Genomic DNA, 23,136 nt, shown 5'->3' on the forward strand with positions numbered 1-23,136 from the left:
TTAAATACATTTTTTCATACGTCATTATACAAAAATTAGTAATAAGAAAATGTTTTTTTATCAAATAAAAGATTACTTATCGTAAAAAGAAAAAAATCCTACAAAACCTGGTTAATTCATATATTTTGTTTTCATTTTAAAAACCTGCACATGCCCCGGATGATACTCAGTCTAATAATCACAATATCGAGTCGATGAAATAGCAAATAAAATTGTTGTAATGTCTATTGTTTCTTATTAATTTCACTGATATACTTGCTTAAAAATCCAGCGCATACAAAACATGTTAGAAAGTACATAATAACAAAATCTAGTAACATAGTAACAAATAATCAGTAAATCTAGTAACATAATAACAAAAACATAGTAACAAAATCTATTACGTCCGCAACTTTTTATAGCAGCAATTAAAGGCATACATATACAAAAAGTAATCGTTAAAAAGAGTCATTAAGTAAATCAAAATTATCCGAAGCAACACTACATAAATATCAAGCATCAAAACCTAATCCCTTCGATCGTGGGTATTGTAAAACATTTATGCAAAATGTTGCCCTTATACAATTTTATATCCAAGTCTGAATAATATCAACAATTAATAATAATTAATATATACATAATCCCAATTGATTAAAAAATCAATGACACCATAGCGTATTGATTTAAAAAAAAATTATTTATAATAATAAAATATGATAAACAATAAGTAATTATTTAAATATAAATTATTTAAAAAATAAGCGATCACGACCATAGTGTATTGATTTTCACAAAATTCCTATTTCTCTGATCAAGCACTGAAAACGCAGACCAGAATGGAATTGTATTTTCCCTAGAAACAGTTTCCAGTAGGTTAACGATATAATGGAACGGAACAAAATTCTATTTCGGTCTTTATCATGAATCTTCGTGTGCGCCGCAAATGCATAAAAATCCGCAGTCTAATTATATCACTCGAACTTGATCTAATAATGATAAATGGCCACTTTACTCGCGAACCCCGTAGAAAAGGTGAACATATCCGATTTTCCGGCTCTGGGAATGTTCATGGTTTCGTGTCACAACGCTACGGGGGGGACAGAAAAATTCGAACCTTCCAACTGAATTCCCTTGAAACGCGTTCCACCACGACCATAGTAGCCGAGGACGATATTTCTGAGTTGTGTGTACCCTGCAACATCTGTCCGAGCTGTTGAGATTGTAGGCGGGTCTCGCGGCAGCGTCGAATAACAGAACGGACAGCCGTGTTTCGGACACAACATTCAAACTCTAGCCGTGCGCTAGCCCACATCCGCTCCATTTCGTGACCACTCAAAAGAGGCTTCCCGAAAAACTTGTTCGACCAGCCATGTTGCGAGCCTCGAACACCGGTGTTGCATTTGTGCTCTTTGCAAGACCTCGCCCCCGTGTCGCACCCGTTCCTCTTATTAATCTATTATAGACCAGTAATGTCCCTGACGAATATCGGCTAGCGAATCGCGTCCTTTCGGTTACGAGTCCGATTTATCAATTTCGTAATTGTTAACACTTAAGAAGATTGTAATCAGAGCTGGGTAATATTATTTATAGGGAAAACTGTTTGAAATACTATCCTAAATAAAAAATATTTAATTAAAAATAAAAATAAAAATATAAATAACTTCACAATTCAAATGAAACAGTATTTCAAATAGGGCATAAAATTCCAGTAAATAAAATATTTGAAAATAAATGCTTTATTTTGATAAAATAAACTTTGGTAAAATATAAAATAAAATATTTGTTATTTCAATCACATAAAACATGAAATGGAATACTTCCTGTAGTTCGTAACCTGAAAATAAATTGTGGAAATGATTAACATAACGTAAAACGCGATAACGTAAGAAATCATAATATTTGCTGATTAAAATTGCCTTTTCAAATACAGCATATTTGCATGGAACAAAATGCATCAAATATGTATGTTTATAATGCAGAGGAAAAGTATTTCGCTTTAGATTATCAAATTAATATTTTATTTGACGAAAATGCATTAAATGAATAAAATATTCCGAACTATGGCACAAATAATATATCAGGAAAAACGAAAGAAGAAGAGAGATAGACATTGAAAAATTAAGTAGCTGCATTATATAGAAAAGCGCAAACATTGAATTTAAACATTTTGCTAAAAGTTTCAAAATATAAAATATATTTCATTTGCCCATTTCTCGTGTTAATCTAAATAAACTGGCGTAATGAAACATTGTACTTTATCCAAGGCTTAATTAGTCCTTTAATAATTTACGAATTTCATTCTTGTTATCCATAGAGAATTTACGAAATTCGAGATTTCCATGGAGAACCGCGCGCAGGCAATAAGGAAGGAAGAGATTTGGTGGTTTGAGAACCGCTGACTAAATTCAGTGAATTTATGCGGAATATTAAAGCGTGCGTCACTGGTACACGAGACTTAACTCGTCGTCGTTATCCGTCGCTTTAAAGCAATGAAATTTCAAGGCGAGAATGGTTCGGCAATCCCGAAGTGAAAACCGCGGCCGACTGGTTGCGTACAAACCAACGAAATTTCGTCCGTAATTTTATTCATCCGAGTGCATAGTATTTATCGTCTCGCCGAGGAACAGTCCATTTATGCTCACAAATTTTGAGTACAATATGTATTAATACGATGCATTCACAGCGGTACGTTCATGGGAATTCAGAAAACAACGTTATGTACATTATAACTGTAAAACACACTTTTATTTTATAAAACACAAGTTGCGAATTTTTATGCAAATAAAAAGTTTGCAGTACAATATGTGTTGATCCTTTGCACTCGAATGGCGACTCTGAAGCACCACGAAACATTACTATATCATTTTTCAAAGTATTTCATACATTGTTAAATTTATACGTTTAAAGAGTTCTTAAAAATGTAAATATTGTACGTGCAAATAATCGCAATTTCATATGTATACAACACAAAAATCATACGTAATGAAAATACTATACGTTGGAAAAAATATCTTAATTTTTAAGTTAAAATAGCTCGGAGTGCACAGAGGATTAATATATTACATTTACAGCGATACATTCTGAAATTGTTCAGAAAACAACGTGGATTATGATTGTGAAAATCACTTGTTCGACCTATGAATATTTATGCAAATAAAATGTCTGAAGAAGCTAGTTTATAATCTAGGTTGAATAGAGATTTCATTAGAATGAATTTTATTGTTAGAACTGCTATACGAACTGCTATAGAAGTATTAATTATAATTACCTATGTTGTCATCGATTTTTATGGATATTTCACACTTTATGTTTATTGAGATAGTAATGTAGGAGTGCCAATATCGATAGTTGCACAAGGCTATGTAAACAAAGCAATTAAATATTACCATCTATCCCACTTGCTTAAAATTGGCACTTTCAACTAACGCATTTTCATTCCAAGTCACCAACAGTCTGTAACGTGATTACAATAAAAACAATTCTAATGCCGGGTGCACAACAACAACCGGAAGTTGGCGGCAGAGTTTTGAAGAGTCTGACTGCGCTTAAGGACACCGGCATTCCTAATGGATCGATTTGAATCGTTAATACTGAGCTACGTGTTTCGACCGAGAATTTCAGAGAAATTAGACTTACAAACAAAGTCACTATTTAAAAAAATAATTTGATTAGATTTAATATATCATGAATATATTAATTATCTGCACGTGTAGAGATTCTTAAAATACAGAAAAAAAACGTGTAAATTAACAAGATCTGATTTAGCATTTTTATCTGCTGTTTACAATGAGTAATCTTTTTAATTGACGAAAGCAACTCTCCTCTAATTTCAATTTTTGTGAACCGATGTCCGAAAATTTATGTAAAGATTCGCAGTTTAATCCCGAATAATATATATAAGGAAACTTTTTAACAGTATATAAACTTATCCCTAACTCATTAATAAGAAAGTTCATACGTGAGTTCTTAACGAGAAAGTATATAACTGATAACAAAGTAAAATTGGTATCAGATTTTCCTTTCCGTTTTATATAATAAAGATATTGTCTTGAATAATTAATGACAAGAGTTTGATTGTAATCGCATACCAAAGCTATACATATGTATGTATATTGAAATCGGTGCAAAATCGATGGTATAACGTACATTTTACTGACATTTAGTAATTAATGTAAATTCTTTATATTATTATTATAATTAATTAGTAATTTTATTTACGAAAAAAATAAGCAAATGAAATTTGATACAAAAGAAACACCGGACCGCAGATTTTATGAATTTGTAACAAGAATGAGCACATGAAACTTGAAACAAACAAAAAACACTTCAGCTAATTAAGAATAGTAATTGTGAGAAATATATATAATTTCACGGGATCAATGTACGATCGATAACGGGCCCCGAAGACCTGATTACAGCCCTGCGTATGGGCGCATGCGCGTGTGACGAACGCGTGAAGAAAGCGATCGCCGTGTGTTCAACATGGCCACGCGGCGTCTACACGTGCTTCACTTTTGCTTACATTTTCTTTATTATGAAACATATTTCGTTTAGCCGTTTTTCGTTTTTTCGCTTCAATATTAGCTTAGTTATCACTAGACCGCGGATCTCGATGCAAAATAAAAATTGTCTAAATTAATTTTAAAGAACGCAAGTCTCATGAGAATGTCCTTTCTCTATTATTGGGTTGGCAACTAAGTAATTGCCGATTTGTTCAATGAAATAAACAATTTTTTTTTACTTGGAATGAAGTTTAATCTGTAATATATTTTCCGTTTTGTTCGATGACCTTTTGCCATCTCTCTGACAACTTGAAAATTCCACGCTCGTAGAAAATCTGATCCTTTTCGGCCAAAAACTGAGTTAAGTGAGATTTTACAGCGTCATCGTCATTAAAAGTTTTACCACGAAGGGAATTGTCCAGGGATCGAAATAAGTGGTGATCCGATGGCGCGAGATCAGGGCTATATGGTGGATGTAACATCAACTCCCAACCAATGTCCATCAATTTTTGCCGAGTGGACAAAGACGTAGCATTGTCCTGCTGGAAAATGACACCTTTACGATTGGCCAATTCTGGTCGCTTTTCCTTGACCGCTGCATTCAATTTGTCTAGTTGCTAACATTCACGGATAATAAAAGATAACATAATAACAATAATAATAATAATTTTGTAATATAACATTCACGGATATCATAAAAATGGGAGTGAGAGACATCTATAACTGAAATCGGCAATTAGTTGCTAACCCAATAGTTACATCAACAAGTGGAACACAGTGTGAAAATATTCTAAATTTCTTCTAATGTCTTTACGATTTTGTATTTTACCTAGTCATTTTTGTCAAACAGTGCATAAAATCCGCAGTCTAGTTACGACCGTGAACAATAAAAAAAAAGGAGGCTGCAATGATCATCGCTGCTTGCTTCGCGTTTAAAGAATTGCCCACTCGGTAACCTCGCGGCAGCTTATTAACACCTGACATCATGAATGGTAGTGCAAAAAAGATCTGGTTTAACGATCCAGCATTTCGATCGACAGATATTGCGCTGATTCACTGGCGGGAATTATGCGGAAGAGAAATTGGTTTTCGCCGCGGACACGGAACAAGAATGTCTGCTCGATAATCGTGTTCGACGAGCGCCGCAATAGACAAGATTATTTGAATGAAACGTAATTATCTGCGTTGAACGGTGGATGCGATCCCTCCGGCTATTTTTTTCTCTGTTCCCAGATATTGTTTCCATTGTTCCCCGTTTCTTTGACAGATATCGGCTGAGCATTGTGCAACGGCGAGTGGCGCGGGTACTCTTCCGATTCGTCATCATCTCCACAACGCCGTTCGAATCTACGCATCCCCGAAACAACAGATTTCCCTTTCGCAACTGGTACACACCATGTGGCGGATGGACACGGATTGTTTGCTCCTTAACATTTCGAATCGCCGCCCATGCGTATCAAATCCCAAATTTTCTCCGACAATTCAAACCCCCGGCTCCTCCTCCGTTGCGACCGAGATCGCTCGAACGGAAATCCATTCTCTCCGTGAACTCGCAGTGACTATCAAAGCAGTGGTTTTTCATATTTGTCGTCTTCAATTTCCAAACTGACCTGTATAATGCAGGGTCAGTCGATGAGCGGTACATAGTCAGACAAATTAAAATTAATCCCAAAACCAGTGTTCCAAAGTTAACAGAGGATGTGTCTTTAAGAATTAAACAAACCATCTCTACGGAAACTGTTTCCAGAGTCCTACGTGATAAAGGGTATCACGGTAGAATAGCGAGGAAAAAAACCTTATATTTCCAAGATAAACCGGCGCCAAGCGTTTGGAATTCGCAAAAGGATATGTTAATTGCGATGAAGGTTTTTGGATTAATATAATATTCTCGAATGAAGTTAAAATTAACTTATTTCATTCAGATGATAGAATAATTGTTTGGCGAAAATATTGAACGAGGAGTTCATCAAGAACAACATGATTCCAAAACTCAAGGACGACGGGAGTTCGGTCATGTTATGGGTATGTATGACAGCCAACGGAGTTGATATAACATTGAATTTATTGAAAATACTGTGGATAAGTTTAAATAGCTCGATATTTAAAAAAGAAAATTTTGTCTTCAGCTGAAAAATTGCAAATGCCACTGGTATATTACTTCCAACAGGACAATGATCCGAAACATTTGTCGTATGTTATCCAGGAATTCTACAAAGAACTTTACAACGTTCCAAAGTTATTAAAAAATCCACCCACAATCACCGGATATTAATCTGTGCACCCGTGGCAGGAATTAAAATCAAAATTGAGTGATCGTAGATTTAGCAGTAAATCAGACGCAAAAGTTAAGATTGACGAAATATGGAAGAATATTCCAAGTTTAACAACAAGAAAAGTAGTCGAGTAGATGCCTAGGCGTTTAAAAGTAAAATATTAAAACTACGTTTAAATTTATTACTTTTGTATAGTATAATATCTGTACGAAATATCTAAATAATATCTGTAGAAATATCTAAATAATATCTGTAGAAATATCTAAATAAAGTATATATTTTATGTTACTTTTGAAAATGTCCATTTTTGTTTATTTTCCCGCCAATTGTCATTGCCAACTTAGGTGTACGCTGAATTTTGTAAGTAACTGTATATCGAAATACACGGATTTTCATACACGTGGACATATATACTGGAATACACGTGAACATTAATTACACGTGTACACGTGATAATGAGATACACGTGAAATAGAGATTACTAATATCGATATTGTATTAGCTTGACTCGAAAAACCAAGCAGTGTCAAGACAAGTATTTAAAAATACTTTCAAGACGAGATCGGGACTGTTTAAAATACGCATATTATCAATTGTTTTTAAAATAGTTCTATTATTCATCTCTGTTGAATATTTACAGGCAACATAAATAATCGTAACAGAATTAATTTTAATGAAAAAGCTATTTATTGAAAAAAAAGGAAACAAACACGAAGCTAACTAATATTACGGGTGATGGTTCGGAAGCAGCGGTAGGCACAATTACACGCCTCGCTCGTCCGCAGGCAACTAACAAAAGAACAAAATTTTTGGCCGTAGGAGCCTCAAAAATGGCAACGCAGTGTGAATGGACCATATGCGCAGAGGAATGCGGGTCTACGCTTGTCTATTGTTTAAGGACATCTTGTCCAGGTAGGCAGTCGTCGCACTTTCTCGCCAGATGCGACGCAGCCCATCACAACAATATAATACCAAAATTTAAAATATTATGTCCCTCGCAGGGACAACCTTCAACAATTTCGTACAATATAATTATTTTAGACAAATATTTATTCGAAACAATTCGAATAATGCCCAACTCTGCGTAGCAGTAATCGCGGTATTGCAGAAACGTGAGCAACCAGGACGAGAGACGCATTTAACGGAGAAGCAAACAGTTTCCATGAGTTACTCGGCCCGCTTTGTTTTTCCTTCTGCTCTTGTTACAATGCGAACGGTTCAGGAAGAGATTACAAATGGCACACATTCGCGGAGGAAAGTGCATACACAGGTATTCATCTATACTCGTTCCGCCACTCCATCATAAACTTGAGAAGACACGCTCTGTATTTGCCCTGGCTACCATAAGTTTTCCTTTGTTACACTCACAGATTCGTGACTGACCTTTTTAAAGGCTAATCAGGGAAGTCGATGCACCTAAGTAGGTTGAATCACCTAAGTAGATGATACTACCGACCACGGCTATTCGGAGTCAATTTGCTACAATGTCGTATCCAGAATCTTGATATGATATAATTTGATTAATACGAATATTTTTATTAATAATCGTACGATTGCGGAATTCTGCAATTTGTTTCTGAATTTCCTACGACAATATCTTCTGTAGGAAATACTGTAACATAGCGAACTTTTGTACGATAAACTTGTGTCTTTATAGTCGAGAATCTTTGGCAACTTTCATTTTATTCTATTTTGAAAATTGGTTATAGTTTGATACATAAGAGTCTATAGTTTATGGATAATATATCATTAATGATTTAACCCTCTTCTACCGGTTAACGTCATTACAAATGCCATTAAATAACCATTAAAAATAGATTCTTGCAAGTAAAGATATTATAAACTACGCGCGCATTAAGTTTATCTCTCCATTAGTAATAGATTTTTTTTTACTTTTATAGTATTCATACGAAAAATGTCTAAAACTTTGTATTATTAATAAACGTTTCTTACAAATAAAAATATTATATAACTGAGTATAATTGAATATGCTTAGGATCAGTTATAATTTTATTTTTATGAATTTGTTTCAACATATATAAATACTTCTTCTAGATACGTTAATTTTTTCTGTACACCTTAATGAAACATGTGAAAATATAAATTAAGTGTCACTAAACCTAATTAATTCGTTTTATTAAAAAAAAGTATATTTATTTACAAATATTCGAATTGAATGTTTCTTGGTATAGTTTGGGTGCAACTAAATTTCACAAATTCTACGAAACTTGTTCTTAAGTATACGTCAGGATTTCAATAAGTTATTGGAGAAAATATCTGAAAAGATTTTTTGAAATTTCATCGAACTGAATTCTGGTTCATTATAGATACAATTTATTAAAAGCGGTAACAGGAGATATAATATTTTATGTAATATCAGGTCCGCTGAATATGCGTACAAGAATGTCAATTTGCATAAAGTTCCACCAGTCTACTCATAAATTCAACTGGATTCGTATATCCACTGAATTACGTATTTTTTATGTATAGCGATTGTTCAGAATAAATATTAGAATACATTATCATACAAATCGATATTAAATTACACATACTTCACTACTTAATGAATTGTAATTGGAACATTTAACATCTGTTTGCTTTTAGCTATGTACATATCTCACATAATATACAGCGGCTCACAAAAGTGTTCGTACACCTTTAAAAAATCAATAAATTTTTAAAAGTTGAACCAAATAAGATGAATTATTTTTTGTAGATCCCAGCGATTTATACGTATGCTGAAAATTTGATCGAAATCGGATGAACACAGAGTCAAGCTACAGGCGTTGAAAGATTTAGAAACCTGCAGCTTTCTTACAGTTTTTAGTCAAAAGTGTCAAAAATCGTGACAAAACCGTGATTTTTGCGGTCTTTAATTTCTTGGAATTCATAATAACGTCAATCGATGTCGATAAAATTTTCAACATGCATATAAGTTACCTAATATCTATGAAAGGTATTTTTAAAATTTTTGTTATAGACTCAGATAAAAAAATTAAGACGAGAGTTTTTTTTATCTTTCTGCTATTCCAAGTAAGAGCAAAATTAAAAAGAAAGCATTTTAGTCATTGCCTAATGGAATTGTCCCACTGTCATCTGAAAGAAAATTCAAGTCGTTTGATTCAATTTTGAAAAAGTTATTGCATGTTTAAAGATGTACGAGCACTTTTGTGAGCCATTGTATATCTCAGACGTAAACATGAACGTCGAGACATACTCGCAGTTGCTTGGTCGACAAAATTTCATGGACATAATATTCAAATATTTGATTCCCCGCACAGTAAGGAAAATATTTATTTCAATTAAGTATTCCAGGTTCGTATCGTAACATATACAAGGTGTCTCAGTAACTCTGTACAAAGCGTAAATTTTCGAAATACCAAAGACGGACTGATGGTAACTTTGCTCATGGTACCTCTGAGCATTGCTCCGTGACTTTCACAATTTAATATCAACAACACGTGTATTGATACCAAATGCCAGCACGTTTACCTTATGTTTCTTTCGGTAGACATCACGCTCTTTGGTATAACGTTTTGGTATGGTGTATGGAGGTCTGTCAGAGTTTTCATAATCGAATTAATAAATGTCTTGAAGTCAATGGAAATAATTTTGAACATTCATTGCACTAAATTTTTCATTGTTGATCTCCCTGTTGTAGTTATTTCATTATGCGTGTCCATGTCTGAAAATGTCTTTATTTTTCGTACCCAAGGTCACATGAAGGTCATGGTATTATAGGTTATTAGATTCGTCTTGATCTTAGCTATCATGATAAAATGATAAAAATATGTAATCCCATTTGAAAAAACATCGATGACCTTGAAATCTCAAAAAATATGACCTGTACAAAAAAATGATTCCCACCACAACATGTGTCCCTTCGAACCAAACAATTTGTTCCTCAAGCATTTCCGCGTATCATTAACGATAATGGAGATATCGCTTTGTAACAGAGTTACCGAGACACCCTGTATATTTCGAATACTTATTATATATTTATAAAATCAATTAAGTATTTCAACTAGTTTTTCATTTACTACAGATATAAATTACTATTTCAAATGAAGCATATGTAACATAGTTGGGAGAAATAGTATTTGCAAATATTTATATTTCTTAGTTGAGATATTTTTCCCCTCCTTGGTCTGTTTTCCAGTCATATCAAATTACATTCACCTCTGACTCTGACAGTTCATCAGCCGATGTTCCTTTGATTCTGTAACTCTAATAGCCTCGCCACTTGCACGTGAACATATTTGCTTTAATCAGAATATCTTTGTGCAACGCCGTGCCGGACAACTTTTATTACGCACAGTAATCAAACGCTTGGAAATGAGAATGGCGAATTTGCATTCGATTGGCCGTTTCAAACGCCATTCACAGAGATCTCTAACTTGGTCTCACTTAATATCTTTGTTTATCTGACAACGTTCCAACGAGCGAGATAAGATACGTAGTCGCGAGGGATACGTAATGTTTTCTCAAATATCTAAACGGGCAACAATGACGCAACTATCAATTAAACTTTCCTAACAGATATTTTTTTACGTAGCACATACGTCTGTACGATTAATATACGTCTTTTCATTGATCGTAATGTTAAAGAATTCGTACTCGTTGCGCAATGTCGTAAAATATTTACGGTTGGAATACAGTCTAACTGTGCGAGCTTAGCACTGGTTGAATCAAAAATTACTTTCTCATTTCGAAAAAAGTAGCACATAGAGACTGCAAAAAGATTTCATGCATTTTCTAATTACTAGACTTATTTTTGTACAAGTCTGTGTTGTAGTATGTATGTATGTATGTGTGTAGTATGTAAGTTCCGTATAGAAACTCTTATACCATTTTTCTAACGTCAGTCATCAAAGCCGGTTGGCTCTGTGTAGAATTTGCTGTAAATTTTATGCATTTATGACAAAAGTGAATAGGTTGCAGTATTGTTGTCTTAATGGAATCATTAAAAAGTAAAATTAATTTTCATTTAATTTATGTTTTTTTTTTTTTACAATTCAACCCACGTATTTTCATATTGCGTGGAGTTCCACAATTCAAATTAATAATAATAAATTTTCGGAATGTCTCATCGTTGCTTTGTTCTCATTAATTGCTTCGTGGTCAAATCAAACACCTTGGATTTATCAATTTGAAATTTCGATTAAATATTCCGTAGAATAAATAATTCCGTTTATAGAAATCACGAACAAATACATAAAGATTTCTAATCAAATTTCAAATAAATAACTTATTTATCCAAATTCCAATTCCTAGTAAATTATCGATCAAAGCTGCTAATACATTATTACCTTAGTTATTTACTAAATAAAAGTATTATTATACATTAACTAATATAATTATCATCGTACCGATAAATCAATTTGGTATATAACTTTATATCACATAAATTTTAATTTTATAAATAAATGTTCAACAACGTTCTGTTTGCCATAAGTAGTTGAAATGTTAATAATTTCAAATGTTTAATGCACGCGATGGAAGCTTTTGGGTTAACACGAAAGTAAATGCATAATAGTAGAATAGTTTCAGCATTTCCAACTACCTAAACGAAGGTTCAATATAGGTTGCATCTATTACAAGTGTAATTATCCGAATACTCAGAGATATCTTCACAAACCGCCTTAGCCCGTTCATGGTAACTCGAGCATTGAATCTAGTCTTTATTACTGTTCTGTAAGCAAACTGCACATGTGATTTTGTAAGCAGAAACATCCGGTGGAACGGCTTAGTTCGGAAAACTTTTAAGGTGTACTTTGATTGCTTTTTCCTTTCTATGCTTTTCGTCTCCATTGCTTTTGTTGATCTCTTCGTGGCTATCAATTTTTCCTGCTTATTTCATAGTGCAAGAACGTTTCTATTACGTATCACTTGTTAAACTCTAGAATGGTTGCGTGAATGACAAGCAAACCTGGAAATAGTCTGGGTTGCGTTTGTTAAGGTTGTGGGTGTCGGAGGCTTTTCCTTTTACAGAAATGCAGGAAGTCTGCGAGTTGTGCTATTGTTTGATCAATTTTGTTCCGGGAGTTTAGGTTTGTTTTTAATCTGATTTGATGGGTGAGCGAACGGTAGGTTTCCCAATTTGTCTCCATGGTGTATGGTGAAGTGTTTGTTGTTTCTGTTGGTTGAATAATGACCGGTCTGTGGCAAAGTCGTCGGTAGTATGACATTCGAGTGATGTCGACACGTCTGTCAGGAAAACGTCTATTGTGGAAGTATTAAAGTTGCTGGAGAGGCACGATGGTGTTCGACTGGATAGAGGATGCGGTATGAGGAGCCAAGCATATAATCAAAGATCGTCCTACCCGCCAGATTGTTCCAGGCCCTATGTTTTGCATTGAAGTCGCCTCCAACTACATATTGTGGGCCTTCCTATCCTGAATAGGCGGTCCAAGTCAGTCTGCAACGGTTAGCCCTCGACGCCTAATTCAGAGTTCTTTTTGTATGTTCCTCTTGTGTTTAATACAGTACCTGGGTTACTGATAATCTTTTACCTGTATTTATCTTGTGTAAGTGGTGTATATTGGCTTCTGTGTGCGTAGTTTTATATTTAATTTATTGCCTGTGTATTTTATAGGATGAAGGTTTCAAGAAGCTATATGCTTTGTGAGGGAAGAAACTTGAGTAGGTGAGTTAGTGTTTATTGGTAGTATGATTTTTCTGGTTGTTTTCATTTTTGTTCCCATTGAAATGTTAATTGGGTTATTTTTACCTTAATTATACCTTTATTTATTTTATATGCTGGCAATTAGTGGCTTTTGGCGGTTCTGGTTCTAGGTGGTTTTTGGGGAGTTTAGTATGTATTATTCCACCGAGGGGACATTTATCTGCTTATGGAGATTTTTTTACATTAGCGCATTTTGTCTTTATTTAGAATGATTCTAAGGAATTTATTATGTACAATTTGCATTTTTCCTTATGGTGAGTTTTAGAGGCTAAGTGGAAATTGTTATGGTCTATACTGCAGTAAATTATTTAAAAATAAGTTTAATTGAGTTCACACGCGAAGTGTTGAGTTTATATAACAGTTATAAAAATGAAGCTCGCGTATAAGTTTTTATTTAATATGTTTTTGGAAAGTATCAATGTTAGTGAACAAAAGGTGTGGAGTTGGATACGAAGACGTACCGAGATTATTTAGTATGGAATTTCATATTGTAATAAAACAATGTTTTCGAGAAAGAATTCCGACTAGCTGGAAACAACATTTTCTATAAAAATTTTAAATGGACAAATCAATGTACTGTGCGTCCGCCAGAAGAAGGCATACGTATTTACATTCCCACTTCTACTGCAGTCCGCTGTCCTTTCCATGAACGCAGACAGTGATCGGCTATTGGCCGAAAATGGTGACGGAGATCAACGCTACGATCCGCCGTTGAGTGGGCTGGTGCGGAAAAAAGACCACGTCGAGGGAAACATATCTGTTACAATGCACAATATTGTTGGAAATCACGTTCAAAGTGCGCACGCGCTTGGAACCTCCTGGAAGGTTCTAGCATTTAAGGGCCTGGCGGGGCCTGCTGGCGTTCCTGTGTATGCTCTACCGATTGTTCTGTTCACGGAGCACTGCATTGCATGTAACACGTGTTTTTCCATATCAGTATTACTTACATATGTTCTCATTAAATGTTCAGTTATATTAACTAAATAAATGCATGGTTCTTACATGGTCATCCATTTCATTTCAACAAATATGTTATAAACATTGATTCCAGCGTAGTAAGTAAAATAAGAACGAGCATTCTCATCCAACGTTCATAAATATTTGGACCACGTCACTATGGCAACAATGTTTATTTAGCCTGACACAATATTATTCTGAAATTTCAACAGACATCCTTGAACACTTGTGCAAAAACTTTTAGCAGAACAAAAGCAACAAGTACACTGAAGTTTTGCTAAGACTGCAGAAACAGTTTTGTAATAAAATAAGATCGAAATAATGTTGTTAAAACAATTGAGACGTACGTGACCATTGTCACACATGTGCGATCTCACAGTCAACGTACAAATACATAAACTGATTATTTAATAAATTTTTATTTAACAAATGCATTTAATAAATTGTTATAATATTATAAATTATATTATAAATATTATATTATGTTATAAATTATATTATATCAAATTATTTTAGCTGTGAAGCTAGATAAGGAAAGAAACGATAGTCGCGAACGTGTTAATTAATTAATTAATTTATTCATTAATGCAAATGACAATACGAAAGTAAAAAGTAAATAAAAATTGAACAAAAAAGAAAGAAAATATTAGCGCTTATAAAGGTTAGTAAAAATAATATTTCTACAATACGGTGCAATCGACAGTTCTAGATTTCTTAGGATTGTTCAATTATATCTGTTTTAGCGTGTACAGAGTTAGCCTGATTAATCATTTTATTTATACAATTTTAGGATACATACAGTGGCTCACAAAAGTGATCGTACACCTTTTAAAATGCAATAACTTTTTCAAAACTCAACTAAATGACTTGAACTATGACGTTAATATTGACGTTAATATTTAAATTTTCGCGGATATAGCAGTTTTTCACCAAACTGCTGAATTTCAACAAGTAACTGTACCTTGATTATGCATCAAGCGATTTCAATGATATCTCAGCGTGTGTACAAGTTATCAAGATCTACAAAATGCATTCCATAAATTTTCATAAATTTTTGTTTTCCAATAAATGATATTGATATGAGAAGGATAAAAGTAACAATTAATTCACACTATACATGGAAATAAGATATCGAGTTCTAATAAACAAAAAGGTTGTTCTAAAATGTTCAAATTATGTTCTCAAAGTTTTTCGGTCTCAACACAGTATTGCTCGTTTTTGAATAATAGTTGTTTGAAAACTGAACTGGATCTGAATGACCCATATGACATACAGTGACTCGCATTAATATTCGGATACGATATTATTAGAAAAATTATTGCTCCTTTTTATTGTTCATGATAGTATTATTGAGTCAATTGTTTTCTGATATGATAAAGCACTTCTTAAAGTAAGTAGAAACAAATTTTATTTATTGCGCATGTTCTTTTGTATAATAAGCGATAAACAAGATTGTGACAAAATTTAATGTCGCAAAAATATTCGGACAGTGAATGAATTACATTAATTTTATATAAAGTGAAAATCTTTTTAATCATATTATCATAATATTAATATTATATCGGTTGACCCTTTTGTTTTATTACTTCTTGTAATCGCTTAGGCATGTTACAGACGATTTTATTTAAATACTCCAGCGAAATCCGTTTCCATTCGTCTAACAAACGTTGTTTTATCTCCGTTGTTGTCCTTGTAGGTGTTGTACAAATTTTGTGGTTCAATTGATCCCATAATTTTTCAATCGGATTTAAATCAGGCGATCGAGGAGAAGGATGTAGTACTTTTGGACAATTGTATAATAAATATTCCTGTACAATTCTGGCCTTGTGTTTAGGATCATTGTCCTGATAAAACTTAAAACTGTACGTTTACCCATACTTATAGCACTTGTAATTAAATTTTTGTTTTAAATGTCCAAATACTTCATTTTGTCCATAATACGATCGATAAAAACTAGTTCACCTACACTTACAGACGAGATACAATTCCACACTATTACACTCCTACCAACGTGTTTCATTGTGGGTCTTAAATTTGAAATGTTTAATTCTGTATTTACTTTACGCCACACCATTTTTTGACTATCGGATCCGTAAAGATTAAATTTGCTTTCAGCCGAAAATAGTACATCATTCCACCACCAGTTGTCTTTGTAAAAATATTCTTTTGCAAAGCTCAATCTGTTTTTGCGATTTGCTTCATCTACGTATAGCTTTCTACAAGGAACTCTTTCGTTATAATCATAAGTTTATAATACCCGTTGCACTGTGTCCGGGTGTACCTTCTTCCCAGATTCTGCGAACAACTCCTTTGTTAATTTTGTAGCATTTTGTCCAGAATCTTTCTTTATTTTTCTTATTATCTTGCGTTGGTCGCGAGAGTCTAATATTTTTGAACGACCTTTTTGAGGGATTAAATCGATTCAATCCTCACGAATGTACCGACGTGTAATATCTGCCATACTACTCTTGCTTATATTTAACAATTTGGCTATATCACTGTATGATTTTCCCTTTTCCTTGTGATAAATAACCAATTGTCGGATTTCAAAAGACGTATTTCTTCCTTTTCGTCCCATTTACACAAGTAAAGCGTCTGATATCACCAATAATTTCTGTGGTACCGAGTTCTCACAATGAATTTTTATTTGTTTATAAAATTTGTTTATAAACAATGTGTGTTAGCGGCGTCGTCAATGTAGTACAGTATTTTACTCTGGCATCTAAGATGTGTCCGAATATTCTTGCGACGTTAAATTTTGTGACAATCTTGTTTATCACTTATTATACAAAAGAACATGAGCAATAAATAAACAAAATTTATGTTTCTACTTACTTTAAAAAGTGCTTTCTTTGATATATGAGAAAACAATTGATTCAATAATACTATCATAAACAATAAAAAGGAGCAATCATTCTTCTAACAATATCGTGTCCGAATATTAATGCGAGTCACTGTACGTGTTTCCCGTAGGGCGTGTGACAACGGGGGATTAATTAAAATTTTTAATTCGAAATGTCAATAATAATGAAATTTCATGCATGATCGAACAAAGTCACTGAAAGTAATCTGTTGTCGTAGAACAGTAAAAAGGAACGATGTTTTGGAAACTAAATAATTTCTATATCAGTCACTTTGGGGAGATTAAAATTGTCGAACTAGTATTCAATTCTGCTCAATATATTATATCTGCACATCCCACATGTCTTTCTCGATTAACACGTTCGTGTCACTCATGTTTGAGTGACAGTGTTCTTTTGCGGTATGTACAATTCGTGACTCAGAAATTAATAACCCATTAGGCAGATGTCATTCACGTTTCCAAATCACGAAAGAAACTAAACGACATATAAATTTCCGTATGAGATCAGGAAGAATGCAAGTAAAGGAAAAGTAAACAAGGAAGTCGTTCCATTATTCTAGTGGTCGTTATTTATGGTCTGATAAGCAACGTGTTACCTACCAGGGGATTCCCCTTGCGAAAAAATAATTTACTTTGTTTCATGGCTGAGACAATGACGAACAGGAAATAACTGAAGAAATCCGCCAATTAAAAATTCCTCGGAAAGTATGTAAACAATGTTGAAAAGTTTTCTTACAAAGGATGTGTTGACGTGATATATGAACAAAATACGCATTGAGATAGCAGGTAATTGTGGATACAGGATTTCCAAGAAGAAAATTAAGTGCAACACGTATAAAAAGTTTTCATCGTAGAAAAGACTTAAAATAATTGTGGGAAAATCCATACATTAACATTGTTTATTATATCCGATTTCTAATGATATTACACAGCTGATAATGGAATACAATGGAATATAATGGTCCACAACTGACCTGCTTCTAATCTAATTATTTGTGAGTTGATTACAAAGGAGGAAGCTCTCTACTATTCTAATAAAAATGCAACTTTAGTTAAAATATTATTTTCAAAATTTTGTAACGGTGTTTAATATTTCTGTAATCAGATGTTTTATGTAAAAATCAACATATATGTATATACATTAATCCTCTAAGCTCAGTGTAACTTTGATGTTGTACTGTTTTATCATGTTTTTAATCTAATTTCATTTTTAATCAGAACGTGTACTGCTGTCTTTCCGCCGTAATTAAACAAGTTATGCCATTAAAGGGTAACTTCAATTTCTACGGAAATTGTGAATTCGTTCTTAAATTATATCCAGAGTTTCGTATTTGCTGGACACGATTTCTATAAATTTATTTACATTCATACAAAAACTTTTTTACATCATTTTAACATCTTTAGGTTAATATCACATTTTAGTATGTTATGACAAAAAATAATACTATCGATAAAAAAAAACTGAAAATAAATTAATAAAAATTTCTCAATGAAAATATCTTAAAAGTTAATGATATAATAAGCAAAAAAAGTTTCGGGCTCTTTTACATCTCGTGTTTTATTTACCCATTTACTACAGACCTATAATATTCTGCGTCCCATTCGTAAACTTGGTAACAACATTAAAAATTTAACTCGTCTATATTACTACGATAAACAAAAACTATCCGATGTTAATATTCTTGAAGAAGTGCCTGATCGAATGCAACAGTACTTCATACAACGTTACGAGAAAAAAAGGGACAAATATTACTTTCACGCATACAAAAAATTGTCTAACATGGTTACATATTAACTGGCAGCGGCCTCAAATTAGGTGTGATTAGATATGCGTAATATAGTTACAAAATAATATCTAAAAGAAAGATTGACGATTGTTTAGATAATGGTAATGTTCCACTCAATACGTGCCCCATCCATTGTAGTTTTCCTCTACTATTTGCCAATACAAAGACGGAAATCGATTCGTGAGTTACTCTAATGAACAAACGACACGAACCGGTACCTAATAATTTAGTCAAATGTTAGCAAAATTATTCTGTTTTCAAAGGTGGTCGAATATTAATGCTGATCGGTGTGCACAAGTATTAGGGACTGAGTTTTGGCCAACGGCAGCTGTCAGGGGCCAGCCAGATGTTGATCGTTAATGGCGTGCGTTGTGGCCCTCGAAATTGTACCAGATACATTATAGTATCCTACCAGGCCGAAAGTGTCTGTGCCAAAGGAAATGATAAAAGTCGCCGGAGGGGGAAAAACGGACGCAAAAAACGCACACGACTTATCGGGATCGATTATCACACCGTTGCACGCGGACTGTTCGACCCTTTGTTCACAGATCACATTGTATTAAACGAAAAACGGGTTTCATGGCTCGAGGCTCCGACAGAATCTGAACGCATATTCTACTCAGAGTTGGGCATTGTACGAACTCTTTCGAATAAATATTCATCTAAAATAATTATCCGAACTCTTTCGAATAAATGTTCATCTAAAATTATTATCCGAACTCTTTCGAATAAATGTTTATCTAAAATAATTATCTGAATGAATTCTTTTTAGTCGAATATTTTATTCGAATAACAAATTATTCAATTTATTTATTCGAATAATTCTTCATTTGTGAAGCAAAGGAAATATTCCAATAGAGATTATAAAATGATTCCAATAATAATGCGAATAATTACATAATTATTTTACGTGATTTTTGAAACATATATGTGTTATGAATATGGATCCTAAAATGTACGCGATGACTTCTTTTGCACTCGAAGAAATATTATTTACTTAATTAAGCATTAACGATCAATCTACTTGCAAATAACAAATTTTCCGATACAGCAGTTGAAAAAGAAAGTTAATTGTAAAATTCACATGGAAGAAATTGATCGGTAAACTATGAAAAACACTACAATTAATTCCTGTATAAATAAATTCTTATTCGAATAATAAATAACTTCTTATTGAGATGAATTTTTCTTCGCATAAAATCTTATTCGGTTAAATTGTTATCTAAATAAATTTTTTTCGATTGAATGCTTATTCCAAAGCAAAGTCATATTTTGAATGTTAGTGCTGTTTCGATTTACCCGAATTTTCCATGTTTATATTGATAATAATAATACTACCTTTGCTGAATAAGAGATAATATGAGAAAATAATTTTCAAAACGTTAATAAAGAATTTGGATGAATCAGAATAACTGAGACGTATGATCATTTCGCTCACTTTTCTGAATACTATTTGCAATTAATTTACAGAAGTTGAAGTTGTGAGAATACAGACTGTTATGAAATCGTAATCAAGGAACAATATATTTAGTTTGATTATTGACCGAATTTTCAACTATTTCGAATTGTATAAGATCGAAAATATTTCCGATGCAAGCGGCTCACTAATTACAGTTGATAATTAGCAAACAAAAAATCGGACACTTTATCAGGAAAATAATGATCTGTCGCGGTAAATTTCATTACCCAACTCAATTAATGAGCCATATTTCAATTTATATTGAATTATCGATTGAATTGTTTCAACAAAGGTCGGCCGCAAACATGAAATTCGCGGTATAATTGATTTTGCATTCATGAGGCAGCGTCGAACAATGAGCAGAAACGTAATAAAACATGAATATCTCTTATGAATATTCTGATCAGCGTGTATGCTATTTGATAACCACCATCAAAGAAAAGTAGCCGATTAATAATTATCTAGCTAACAACTCGTGAACAGTCATAACTTAATAAATTGAGTTCACTGTATAATTAATGGGGCTAGCAACCGTTACAAATCCTCGTGTAAGCATAAATAGATAAGAGTAAAAACAGTTCGCATAATTTATATTAATTGGAAATCAAAGGAAGACACCGGTGTATTCAATTCTGGAGGATGCGAACTGCTTACTTATAAACAACAGTATACAAGTATCCTTGCATTTAAAAAAATTGTATGTACACATAGTAAATGGAATGCGGATATTTATGAGTATTTTCAGAACTGTATAAATTTATTATGGAAACAAAGCACCTAATTATAGACTTAATTATATATTGATCTAATTATATACATGCGACAACTACAGTGACGAGCAAAAGTGTAAGTAGACGACGTTCATTACTGATCAATCAAATAATACTAGTATATTTTATATTAAATAATCTGATAAATGCAATTATTAGTTGATATAGTTGTAAATGAAAAATTATTAGTCTCTGTTATCAGTAACAACGACATAGAATAAACTTAATGTAAATAGATATGCGATGCCATGTTTACAATTTTGCACGCTGCCTAATACTTAAATGAGGTACGTAATAATTAACAGAGGTCAATATGAATTGTAAACACACATTCTTATACCTCAATGTTGTTATAAACTGTGACATCCAGTAATCGTTATTTCAGTTCGGTAATGATTTTGAAACAGAAAGGCAATATGGTACCGTTGAGTAAAGCTGATATTGTATTATTACTTGTTATTTATTTAAGTACATTACTTTTGTACCTATTAAAGGATTTACTGTTCGACAGTTCGCACACAGATGTCAAGTATCCTATATTTAATTGTGTGGAAAATAATGAAAACTCATATGTGTGTTTCGTCAACAAGTAAAAATGAAAGACAGCAAGCAGCTTCAGAACTCGCTATAAATGGCAGCGACTAGATAGTTTGTCGTGCTTTAAGAAGAATTGAATTAACAGCAAAACATTTTCGAATAAAAATATAAACTTAAGAAATGAATTTGTTAATTTATACAACCAATGGACGACCGATGACTGGAAGCGAGTCTGACGAATCTAAAATAAATAGTTTTGAATCAGATGGAAAATCCTGGTATTGGAATCGACACGGAGAATCAATCAATTTATCGCAAGTTAAGCAGACAATGAAATTTGGAGGTGGTTCGATCATGTGTTGGAGGTGTTTTACGTATAAAGAAGTGGGCCCTTTAGTTAAAATAGAGGATATCATGCGTAAAGAACAATACTTAAGCATTTTAGAAAGGACTCTACCCATAGTTATACAATCTAGTGATTATAAGGAGCAGGAAATTGTATTCCAACATGACGGAGATCCCAAACACATCGCGAAATTGATGAAAAACTGGATCGCAAAACAAAAATTTTCTGTTTTACAATAACCTGCTCAAAGTCCTGACATGAATCCGATTGAAAATTTATGGTCAATTGTAAAAAGGAATTTGGCAAAGCACAAAGATCCTTCATCAGGTATACACGAACATTGGACAAGGACAAGCATTGTGATACAGCAATGAGCCAGAAATAATACATAATTTAATAGATAGTATGCCGAGGAGACTAAAATCAATAAATAACAACAAAGGAGAATGGACAAAATATTAATTTTGTACTTTTATCTTCGAAAAATGTTACCGTGCAAAACTGTAAACATGGCATCGCATATTTGTTTTTATTATATTCATCGTGTATTCTTGTTCTTAATAAAAGAGACTTATAATTTTTCATTTAAACTGATCAACTAATAATTTTCATTTCCTTTATCCAATTATTTCCTGTAAAATATATTAGTAATGCACGATAATGTAATATTAATAATGTAACGTCGTCTGTTTACACTTTTGCTCGTCATTGTATGTAGAGCATTGTATTAGAAATTTGACTGTCCGAATAAGTAAAATACAAACAACATCTTGCTTCGTTTAATTTTATTAATATTACATAATTGTACAATATAAACTATTGCATCATGCAATAAATATCCGAACTCTTTAAATTAATTATTCTGAACAGATTGACAATAAAATTACGATATTTCTCAAAGCGTCCATACGTAGTTTCTAAATATATTCACACTATTCTTTTTATTGAATAAATGTTTTGAATTAACTTCGATTTAGA

The 23,136-nt window shown here is 32.9% G+C and overlaps 1 protein-coding gene and 2 long non-coding RNA genes across 6 annotated transcripts in view; 2 read left to right on the forward strand and 1 right to left on the reverse strand.

Annotated features, from left to right (window-relative positions):
- Positions 1-23,136, reverse strand: part of Ipk1 (Inositol phosphate kinase 1) — a 319,504-nt gene that overhangs the window by 244,328 nt on the left and 52,040 nt on the right. The gene's annotated exons all lie outside the window — the stretch shown is intronic.
- Positions 1-23,136, forward strand: part of LOC143258934 (uncharacterized) — a 62,019-nt gene that overhangs the window by 4,485 nt on the left and 34,398 nt on the right. The gene's annotated exons all lie outside the window — the stretch shown is intronic.
- On the forward strand, positions 3,933-7,052 carry LOC117227257 (uncharacterized). The gene is made up of 3 exons (XR_004492028.2): positions 3,933-5,653; positions 5,749-6,503; positions 6,608-7,052. It is a non-coding gene; the product is annotated as an uncharacterized LOC117227257 (long non-coding RNA).

Source organism: Megalopta genalis, chromosome 3, assembly GCF_051020955.1.
Source record: "Megalopta genalis isolate 19385.01 chromosome 3, iyMegGena1_principal, whole genome shotgun sequence".
Classification (NCBI taxonomy): domain Eukaryota; kingdom Metazoa; phylum Arthropoda; class Insecta; order Hymenoptera; family Halictidae; genus Megalopta; species Megalopta genalis.